Below are 11,049 nucleotides of genomic sequence, written 5' to 3' on the forward strand. Positions count from 1 at the left end.
ATGCTGCATAAAAACAAAAACCAATGCAACCTGCTAGCTCTCCAGGACCTCTACTTTAAATCCAGAGAGTTCTCTCTGCAGCGGTTCTCTCTTAAACTCCCTTCATTTTTGTTCTGAGCTGATCTGTGTACCTCTGGTGTTCATTTGGCTGTCCTTGGTATACAGTATGTATCATGTATCATAAACAGGGATAGAATGCACTTTCTGCATTAGTATTGCTGTATTTTCTTCTGTACATACAGTAGACACGTGTGAGGCTAATGTGCATTTTTTTCTTACATGGAGAGGCGTGGAGAGGTTTGGTGCCGTTCACCTGCTTCTGAAATTTGTTATCTGTTTGAATTTTACACAGAGCACATACTGCCAGCTTCCAATGTAGAACTGTTTACTTTTGGGGTGAATGGGCAACACTAGCAGACACAGAGAATGAAGTCGCTTTTGTGTATACACTGCAAAAGCAATAACTTGGAGATTAGTCGATGCGGAATTGGACAATTGCGAATCAGGCAGATTGTTTGCCTGCATATGTTTGCTGTGCAGACAGACTCCTGCGTTGGTCTCAGTGGATCCTCCGCTTCTGGTGCGTAAATGATGCGTCTTTAGCACCCGTAGATTCAGGACAGGGCGTGGCATTCGTGTCTGGCTCTGTGCTTTCAGCTGCTAAATCACTGGTTCCCACCTATTTTTATACAGTCTATGGTTCACACACACAGTGGAAGGAGCTGAGGCGGGTCACAAGATGACACATGAAACGAGTTACTGACTGTAATTACACTTTACCACTGATATTCACACCAGTCAAATTAAGCACAGCACTTGTGACAGTACATAGACTGCACTAATAACCCTGTACAGTACTGGTACAGATTATGGAAACCCTGCATTTATAGACAGATTTTGATGGTTAATGCAATATTTTGCAACAATTTCTCTTTTTGGCATAATAAATGTAATATAAACAAAAATGAAGAAATAATTGGTATTTGTGTTAAACCATAATCATAACATCTTCTTTATTAGTTCTTTATTAGTTCACACCTACATAATTCAGCTGTCTAATATATCTTATGTTGGAAATTTTATAATCAGTTTGTACAAATTACTAATGGTCACGTAATGTTACCACTGAAGAACTGTTTCAAATATATTTTTACCGATGAAAATGGCTCCAAGAAGAACAACAGAAGGAAAGGGACAGAGAAAGGTTTTAAAAGTTCTAGTTGAGTGTTTCCATAATTTGTGCTAGTACTGTACAGTAAATGCTACTGATTTTACCAAATGTATTCTAAAAAAGAAGCTAATTCCAAATTTTAACTTAAGAAGGTTTAATACTATAATAGTGGGTGGGCGGGTCACAGAAAACATATTGGCTAATTAAGTGTGCCATGGGCTCAGAGACTTCAGGAGCCCCTACGCCAAAGTGCTAATGTTGTGAATGCCACTCAGAGGAAGGTGTGGAGGCAGACAGCACACAGTTCATTCCCGGCCAGCCAACACTCCGTGCCCACTGGCTGCCCGCTCTCACCCATCATCCAGAAACAGTTCTCGGTCCGTCAGCATCTGAAAATCAGCACTTTAGCACTCAGTTGAGGCAAAGCAGTCGAGATAGCTGTTAAAGAATGCTAAGTAGGGGTGAATGGTCCTTCCTCTTGTGGACCACAGTGGTGCTGATTTGAAATGTGGCATAGATTTTAACAGCTGGACTGGATAGGTTGTAGCGATGTTGCAGCAACAAGACTGGCCAACCAAATACAAAATGGCCGTTCCAGAATGGGAGACAAAATCATGGATCAACATTCATGGAATAATCATGGGAGAAAAAACATACTATTCTAATACAATAAATTAAGTTATGCATGCAGTTTTCTGATAATAAACTCTTCCAATTCACAGGATAATCAGCATGCTTCTTTCTTAACTGGTTTTCACCCACATCTGAAGTGAGGCAGGCAGAGTAGCACTTTGGGGACACATTCGCCAGCCTCATACAAACTGATCAATGTCTGGAGGAGGAAATTAGGTTTTTTCATTTTCTCAGTGACCATGTTTCATTAGAGATATATAGCAGAGGTTGCATTGTATAAATACCTGCAGGATAGAATGTTCAGTGTGACAAAGGCTTTTATAAAGTACATTTAGCCTCTGTTGTGCGTAATCTCTCTTGAGGTTTACACTGTGAATGCTTCTTTCACCTCTACCCTGTACGTGTTAAGGTTTCGGTGCGCACCATCCCTCACCGTTACGGTGCCGTAACCTGGATAGATTAGATCCCTGCCCCGTCCCTGCTCACTCACGTCCCGTTGCCCCCTTGCAGCGTGGGCCGACGGTGGGGAGTCATAAACCTGAAAGATGACCGTCTCCCAAATAATGCCATTATTGCCCTGTCTGGCAGAGGTGAGCAGATGGCAGTTATGTGAGCTTTCCAATATTGCCTGTCTAGACCCAGGGCCAATTTTCCACACAAGTATGAACATTAGCTTTAGTGCGGAGGGAAGTGTTGTGGCTGATGTACAGCACTGAACGCTTGCTCTTATGGAAATGGAATATATAGAAAAAATTATTATATTTATATATATATAGAAAAAATGTATTATCAAGATATTGCAACACTTCACAATATATGGGTAAATTCTTTCCACTTACATCATATATATTTAATGTTTTTTACATCGTATGTATTTAATGTTTATAACTGTCTATTTATGATATTTTTTATTTTATTTTTTATAACATATGTTTGCAATAATTTGCGGTATATTCCATATCCATCAGGGTGTCTCTGAAATGCAATCCCTGCTGTCTCACTACTGGTCTGTTATGAATGTAGTAGACCACCACTGACCTTCTGTGCAAATTTATGGATTTGATTTGGATGTAGAAAATAAAGAGCAGCTGGACAGCCCTGCATTTTCCAACGGGCTGAGTGATGTCAGGCTTGAGGGGTCCAATTTCTTTAGGCCAATTTACATGACCCGGTCGGGGTGACGTCCAATTTAACTCAATTCAAAAAATGAATAGCTATGTCCTCACAGAATATTACAGGCTTTATTCAATTCATGAACTGAATTTCAAATTTGTTTCCTGAATCGACTGAATTGAAATGGAACCGATCCCAAATCATGATATGCAGCTATGCGTCGCACCTCGAAGACTTCTAAAGTTGAGGTGCTTAACATGTGATCACATTTGCTGAGGGTTTGCTCATGTGACACGTCACATAAAGAGAACCTTTCATTGTTTATGCTCACCACTGTATCCCGGCAGGTCACATTGCAGAAAATCTCTCCAGTCCATATTTTGTTGCCTGCGCCTGATGCATTTTCCTGTGGCAGCCTCACTTTGTGTAGTCACTCTGCTGAAGCCTGCTCCTTGTCCCAGATGTGACCTATGACTCAAGCTGTGGTCTTTTCACACGTTACAATCCAGTCCCTCAGTTTCAGGAAAATGATCCAGTTCCAACGAAGAGTTGTTTTTTTTCCCGCCAAAAATGAGTCACGATGAAGATTCTCTTTGTTTTGGCTCATTTCTGTGCAATCAGCCTCAGGATTTACAGTAACATGTTAAATATTTCCTAGATGTAATACAATAACAGTGCTATGATAGGGTACACGAAAGATGTCAAATCTCTCAGCACCCCAAAAATTCAAAAAATGAATAGCTATGTCCTCACAGAATATTACAGGCTTTATTCAATTCATGAACTGAATTTCAAATTTGTTTCCTGAATCGACTGAATTGAAATGGAACCGATCCCAAATCATGATACGCAGCTATGCGTCGCACCTCGAAGACTTCTAAAGTTGAGGTGCTTAACATGTGATCACATTTGCTGAGGGTTTGCTCATGTGACACGTCACATAAAGAGAACCTTTCATTGTTTATGCTCACCACTGTATCCCGGCAGGTCACATTGCAGAAAATCTCTCCAGTCCATATTTTGTTGCCTGCGCCTGATGCATTTTCCTGTGGCAGCCTCACTTTGTGTAGTCACTCTGCTGAAGCCTGCTCCTTGTCCCAGATGTGACCTATGACTCAAGCTGTGGTCTTTTCACACGTTACAATCCAGTCCCTCAGTTTCAGGAAAATGATCCAGTTCCAACGAAGAGTTGTTTTTTTTTCCCGCCAAAAATGAGTCACGATGAAGATTCTCTTTGTTTTGGCTCATTTCTGTGCAATCAGCCTCAGGATTTACAGTAACATGTTAAATATTTCCTAGATGTAATACAATAACAGTGCTATGATAGGGTACACGAAAGATGTCAAATCTCTCAGCACCCCAAAAATTCAAAAAATGAATAGCTATGTCCTCACAGAATATTACAGGCTTTATTCAATTCATGAACTGAATTTCAAATTTGTTTCCTGAATCGACTGAATTGAAATGGAACCGATCCCAAATCATGATACGCAGCTATGCGTCGCACCTCGAAGACTTCTAAAGTTGAGGTGCTTAACATGTGATCACATTTGCTGAGGGTTTGCTCATGTGACACGTCACATAAAGAGAACCTTTCATTGTTTATGCTCACCACTGTATCCCGGCAGGTCACATTGCAGAAAATCTCTCCAGTCCATATTTTTGCCCGGGCAAAGGCAGGCGCGTTGAAAGAGAGTTTTTCGGAACATCTGGAGATTGGCGTGTCGCCTGTCTCATCCTGAGCCTAAGTTTCTGCAGACGCGTTTGATTAAGGAGGAGAGCGGGGGATTAAACCGAGAGTGAGGTGACCGAGTGCAGCGGGGAGAGAGAGCGGGAGCAGGAAAGTCGTGTGAACACATCACTGGCTTCCATGCTGGAATGTTTAGACTGCCTCCCCAGAGGAAACGTGGAAGTCATTATGAAGCCGCACATTGTGCTGTTTCTGGAAAGGAAAAGCAAACTACGATCACACAGAAATCCCTCCGCACTCTCCTTCAACCTGCTGGAGCGGTTGGGGGGTGAGGGGGGTGGAGGGCATGGGGGGGGTCGGTGGTCAGTGGTACTGGTGCGTGTCACAAGATAATTTGATTCTGTAAAGCCCCCCGAGTGTGGGTGTGTGTATGTAAGTGTGCATGCGTGTGTCTGTGTTTGTGTGTGCATCATCTGTGTGTGTATGTTTTTGTGTATGTGTGTGAATGTGCTTTTGAATGTGTGAATGTGTACATGTTTGTACATGTGTATGTCTGTGTGTGTGCTTGTGAATGAGTGTGTGTATGTGACCGCACATGTATATGCGTTAGCGTGATAGTCGTTCTTTCTGCCTGCGGGCGGTGGCCATTTCAGAAAGCTTAGGAGATGAAGATCTATTTATTATGTCTTGATCCTGACCAGAGCCCAGACATGACAGATTGTGTTTATTTTGTCATGGGGTGTGTTCGGTGATGAAGTTTGGGTGAAATGTCAGGAATGACCGGTCATGGTTGGACAGCAGCACAGGGCCCCTCCAGAACTGCTTTGAGCCATTTGCCCCAGTGACCACAGACACAGACAACCAATCATAGTACAGCCATATGCCCCAGTGACCACAGAAACACACAACCAATCATAGCACAGCGTAATCTCACAAAATAAACCAATCATAACGCAGCTTACCAAACAGAGACAGCCAACCAGTCTTAACTCTGCCCACCTCACGGAGACGAACAACCTGCATAATGGAGCTCACCTCACATTCACAGGCGACCAGCTCATCTCCTCTGAGACAGCCAGTAGATGCAGTGCATGTAAGGAAAAGAGTCTGAAAAAGAAAATCAGTGAGTGTTTCCTTGCAGTTAGAAATGGCACCCCCCCCCCCCCACCCCCAATGCTTGCATTTTTGACCCTGTAATCAGTGTAATCATACATAATGTTTGTGCGGCCACTTTCATAATATCAGAATAAGAGTTAAAAGAGATGCAGTGTTTCCTTTTCGTTTATGCATGAAACATAAACAAACAACTACGCGCAGTCTGATGTATGGTACCAGTGGGCCTGGTTACTTTTTCTCCAATGAGAAATGAAGTCATTGTTGCCTGCGCCTGATGCATTTTCCTGTGGCAGCCTCACTTTGTGTAGTCACTCTGCTGAAGCCTGCTCCTTGTCCCAGATGTGACCTATGACTCAAGCTGTGGTCTTTTCACACGTTACAATCCAGTCCCTCAGTTTCAGGAAAATGATCCAGTTCCAACGAAGAGTTGTTTTTTTTCCCGCCAAAAATGAGTCACGATGAAGATTCTCTTTGTTTTGGCTCATTTCTGTGCAATCAGCCTCAGGATTTACAGTAACATGTTAAATATTTCCTAGATGTAATACAATAACAGTGCTATGATAGGGTACACGAAAGATGTCAAATCTCTCAGCACCCCAAAAAAACTATCTTAAAAAACATTTCTACAGTATGATCTTAGTTAAACCCTCTCTTCATGTTTGTTGTTTTAGAAATTACGTAAAACAACGAATGCTTTATGCTGTGTGATTATATGTAATATTGGTCTGCATTTTTAAGGCACAAAATTGCCAATTTAAAGCACTTAAACCGGACATTTTTTATTGTATTTATTATTTAATTTATTTGATTGTATTTATTATAATTTATTATGATTTTATAATAAAGATTATGATAAATATTGATATTTCAAAGTTATAATATCGGCTTTTAGGATCACATATTTCTGAGCTAATGAAAGTAATCTAAATCACTAACTACTGGCCCTGAACAGAGGGCAAAAATGAATTTGAATTAAAAAGCTAGCATGCCCGGCTGGGCCTACATCTGATATGACTGCTGGTACTGTTTCCACGGCAGCATTGCATCCACATCCACTAGGCGTTCTGTTACCGTGTTTCTCCAACCTGTGTATTAAGCAGCTATTTGTGTCGGCTGTTCTTTTTATTTTTATCCTGCCTTACAGTATTCAGTGTTCTTTGAGTGGGAAAAAGTGAGAAAAAAGAATAGGTGAGAGAAAAAAGATAGAAAGAAAGAAGAGAGGGAACGAGGGAGAGGGACTGCTATTAATCTTTACAGAAGATTTTACTTCTGGTGCAAAATGGCTTGGGCCCAGACAATCGCTCCTGTGACAGCTAATTATTTTATCTGAGCTCCCACCACCCCGACTCAGCCGCGTTCTCAAGCCCACCAGCTCACTGTCTCTCCCTGGCCCTCACTGTCACATGAGATTCTGTCTGCTGGGCCGACCCAGATAAATGTGTGGAATATGGGCTAGTGGCAGCTGCTGGGGAGAGTCAGGGTGAAACACAGACACACTCCCTCTCTCACACACAGTCAGACACACACACGTGCACACACACACACAAACACATGTACGCGAGCGTTCGCGCACACACAATGGGTTTTTTGGTCAATAAAGAGATGAAACAAAAGCTTTACAGTGTGTAAGGAAGGGTGTATGCAACCGCCAGTTGAGTGATTCTATGTTGTCGGAATTATGAGGACACAGGCTCAATTGTCCATGTGGCATCAGTACATTTTCAGGTGAAATGGCCTCCTAATTGTTAGCCAAGTCAGACAAACAGACAGTCAGACAGACACACACACACTGTCTGGCCTGGCCTGGAAAAGAAAAACTGGCTTGTGGCTTACCCTCCCCTGGTCTTACCACAGTCAATGCACTGCCTTGGGCCAGGGTGTAATATAACTCTGAGGAAGTATTTCTATGGTGATGTCTGACCTGCTGCTGCACCCCTGACCTGGACATTTTATTGACCGGATCTGTCAGTAAAGGTAGCATCCACACATCCAACAGTACTGTAAGCAGAGGTGCCAAAGAAAAACAGCGGTATACGAATGAAAGGAACTTTAGCACACTGGGATTATTCAGGTGTCAGGTGCTTTCTTTGATTTCTTCTTGCTCGATGCATTTAATATTTATTGTTAATTTAACTTTAATGGTTTATATGAGTCCAAGAGAGATCAAATGTACTGCACTCTATCTGAGTCGATTTAACGCTGAACCTGCTCGCCCCTGTGTTCCCACCTCAATGCTTCGTGGAAGGTCTCCTGCCTGAAAGCTTAGCTATTAAAGACACTTGCAAGAAATCCCAGTGTGGCACAATTTCTTTTATTTTGCCTCATTGGATTTAGCAGAGAGGTTATTAGTAATGACTCACTAATTTTTTTGTTGTAAAAAGTATGCCAGGGATCTTTTAAAAGAAAGGCAGGTGTAATCAGAGCGAACTAGAAAGCAGTGTTATGACTGACAAGACATATTTGCTTTGTCTAATACTAACATGGTACTTAGTAGATATTGAGTAGAAGCTCTCATCCAGAGAGTCTTACACAAATGATTTTTTTAACCTAATGTCCATAGCTTACTGAAGCAATTCAGGTTAAGCACCTTGTAGGATACAGTGGCAGTGCCTCTCCAGGCAATTGAACCTGCAACCTCTGTCTTACAAGGCCTGTTTGCTCTTTGGTCTGTTGTTTGCTGTTGAAAGGAAGCTAAAAGGGCGCAGTGGACACAGGGCTCCTCCCTTGTCCCTCCCAGAGTGAAAGGGTAGGAGGTGCTGGTGGAAAGAGAGAGCCCCTGTGGTTCTGGTCAAACCCCTCATGCCTCACGTATGGAGCAATGGTGCCCCCTCAGACGAGGGCTGTCAGTCTGCATCAGAAGATGTAGACCATCCAGATCTCTGGGGGAAGTTCACGCCATCCAGGTGTCCTGGAGGACTTAACTGTAAAAACTCAAAGTCCTTAGCTTCCCATGTCATTTGGTCATAGATTATTAAAGACCCACTATTGCGCTCAAGTCTGTGCTGTCCTGTGAAGCATGCAATGTCTGCTGCTGCTCCTTATTACTCCACAGTTTGCGAGTCGGTTCATGCAGAGATGAGTCCTCCGACTCACCTCTCTGTGAGCCCGCAGCCTAGCAGGCAGACCTGCTGGTGTTCAATCGACCCGCGGGGGGCGCTGCTGCATGATGATGCTGCTGTCATCCCAGCCGACCGGCACCCTCCCTTCCCTGGGCCAGAGCCAATATTGCGTCACCAGACCGTTGGACTCATCCGTACACTGGAGCAGTGCCTTAGTAGGATGAGCCACCCAGCAGCCCTTGCTCTGTCTTTTTTGGTCCGTTTAGGTTCGGATCAGTTCCACTGTTAGAAGACCAGGATCGTTCCCCGAGAGTTTTGTGTCCATAAAGCTGTGCGGTCTCTGCTCAGTCTCTGAAAGGGATATGAACAACCACGCACACACCATTTTACAGTGTGCTTTGTGCTGCGGTGCTGCTAATCTCTCTTCAGCAGCAAACGGCAGAAATGGCGTCTTTCTAAGCGTACAGGGAATATATAAATCAGTCCGCTCTAAAGCCCAGAGGGGAAAAAAATGACCATGTCTCAGACAAAGAGGAGGAATGGAGAGAGAGGATGGGAGGGAGAGAGAGCGACAGAGTAAGAGAGAGAGAGAGAGAGAAGGAGGGAGGCGGAGAGGTAAGGACAGAGAGGAGGGAGAGGAGGAAGGAAAGAGAGAATGAGGAAAAAGAGAGAGGGACAGAGAGAGAAAGAAGGAGAGCGAGTAGGGGAGATGCATCAGCCCTGGGTGGGTCATAGTACCCGTATTTGGCTACAGTCTGGGTAAATGACAGGAATCATTACAGCTACAATTGAAGTCTGTGAAGTCATAGAAAACATATTTGATGGCTGCATAAAATGCAGACCGATGACCCCTCCACCACTTTATAATTAATATTTCTATATACAGTTCAAACTGGTCAGTAGGCCTTCGTATTGTACATGTACCAAATCTGCTGTGTTGTCTGCTGCAGCCCCTCATTTATAGAAGGCATCTGCCTCGAAAGGAACAAACTGTGGCTTATCACATCATTCTAGTGTGTGTGTCTGGCTTCTCTCTGACTGACTGCTGTGGCACATTACCTCACCCCAAAGCTGCCCTATTCTCATCCCAATCACGTAAAGCTTTGGAGTTAGTCAGCAAACTAATAGGTGCAGAAATGCAAAGCCTCCCCCCCCCCCATCCCCCCCCGCGTCGGTTTCATCGATCTGATTGCGGTGTCATTAACTGAGTGACTGTGTGTGGGTGTGCGTCTGAGTGTGCGTGCGTGAATGCACACGTGCCTGTACTTTTGTGTGTTTGCGTGTGTGTGCCTGCATGTGCGTGCATGTGTGTGTGTGTATGTCTGCCTGTGTATATTCATGGGTGCATTTCTTTGTTTGTGCATCATCATAGTCATTTTGCTATATGCTGTATGGGCCAGCAAAGCAATCACACACACTCACACACACTCGAATACACACACACACACACACTCGTATACACACACACACTCGCATACACACACACACACTCGCATATACACACACACTCACACACACTCACACACACTCGCATACACACACACACTCACACACACTCGCATACACACACACACACACACACACACACACTCATACACACACACACTCACGGCCGCACAGCGGACACAACCCCGCAGCTTGCTCCAGGCGCCGGCTCGTCTCGGGCGTCTCCACGGCGAGAGCGTGGCGCGGGCACAGCGGGCGGCGCGTAGCCTCTCCGAATGCGTCATCACGGCCCGGGCCCCGGGGCCGCTGGGCCCGCCGCTCTCACCGGCCGCTCCATTACCGCGCGCGGCCCGCGGCTGCCATCCCTCTCCGCGGGAAGGGCGTCTCGCTCGTCTGGGCTGCGCGTCTGCAGCAGCTCCCGGCATCGCCGTCCGCCCTTTACACCCGCGCAGGGGCGGGCGGAGGGGGGGCTATATGTCACTCCACCACCGCTTCATGTGCCACTTTTGTTAGCGGGGGTGCGGCTGCTAACGCTAAACAAATGAAGCAACGCTGAAATCCCCAGGCTGCCGAGTTAGCTCTGATCCCTGTGAACTCTCTCGCTGCACTGCAAATGATAATGAGGCTGTGAATTAGGACTCGGTGCAGAATCGCTTTTGGCAAATAATTGTGCGCAGAGGACGTTTGGTGTTAAATGAACTCTGATAAAAGAACATTTGCATCTCTTGTGGACTCAAAACCTTCGAGTTGTGTGGGTGGGGCTAATGATGATCATAGCCATCATTGGAATTGTACAAGCCATCTGCAGTGATTCTTGGGGA

The 11,049-nt window shown here is 44.6% G+C and overlaps 1 long non-coding RNA gene across 1 annotated transcript; it reads right to left on the reverse strand.

The window, feature by feature from the left end:
* Positions 1-371: 371 nt before the first annotated feature.
* LOC118236001 lies at positions 372-5,716 on the reverse strand. Its single transcript, XR_004766958.1, has 2 exons — positions 5,643-5,716; positions 372-1,737 (listed from the first exon to the last, which is right to left on the reverse strand). It is a non-coding gene; the product is annotated as an uncharacterized LOC118236001 (long non-coding RNA).
* Positions 5,717-11,049: the final 5,333 nt, after the last annotated feature.

The sequence above is a fragment of the Anguilla anguilla genome, chromosome 9, assembly GCF_013347855.1.
Source record: "Anguilla anguilla isolate fAngAng1 chromosome 9, fAngAng1.pri, whole genome shotgun sequence".
Lineage (NCBI taxonomy): Eukaryota > Metazoa > Chordata > Actinopteri > Anguilliformes > Anguillidae > Anguilla > Anguilla anguilla.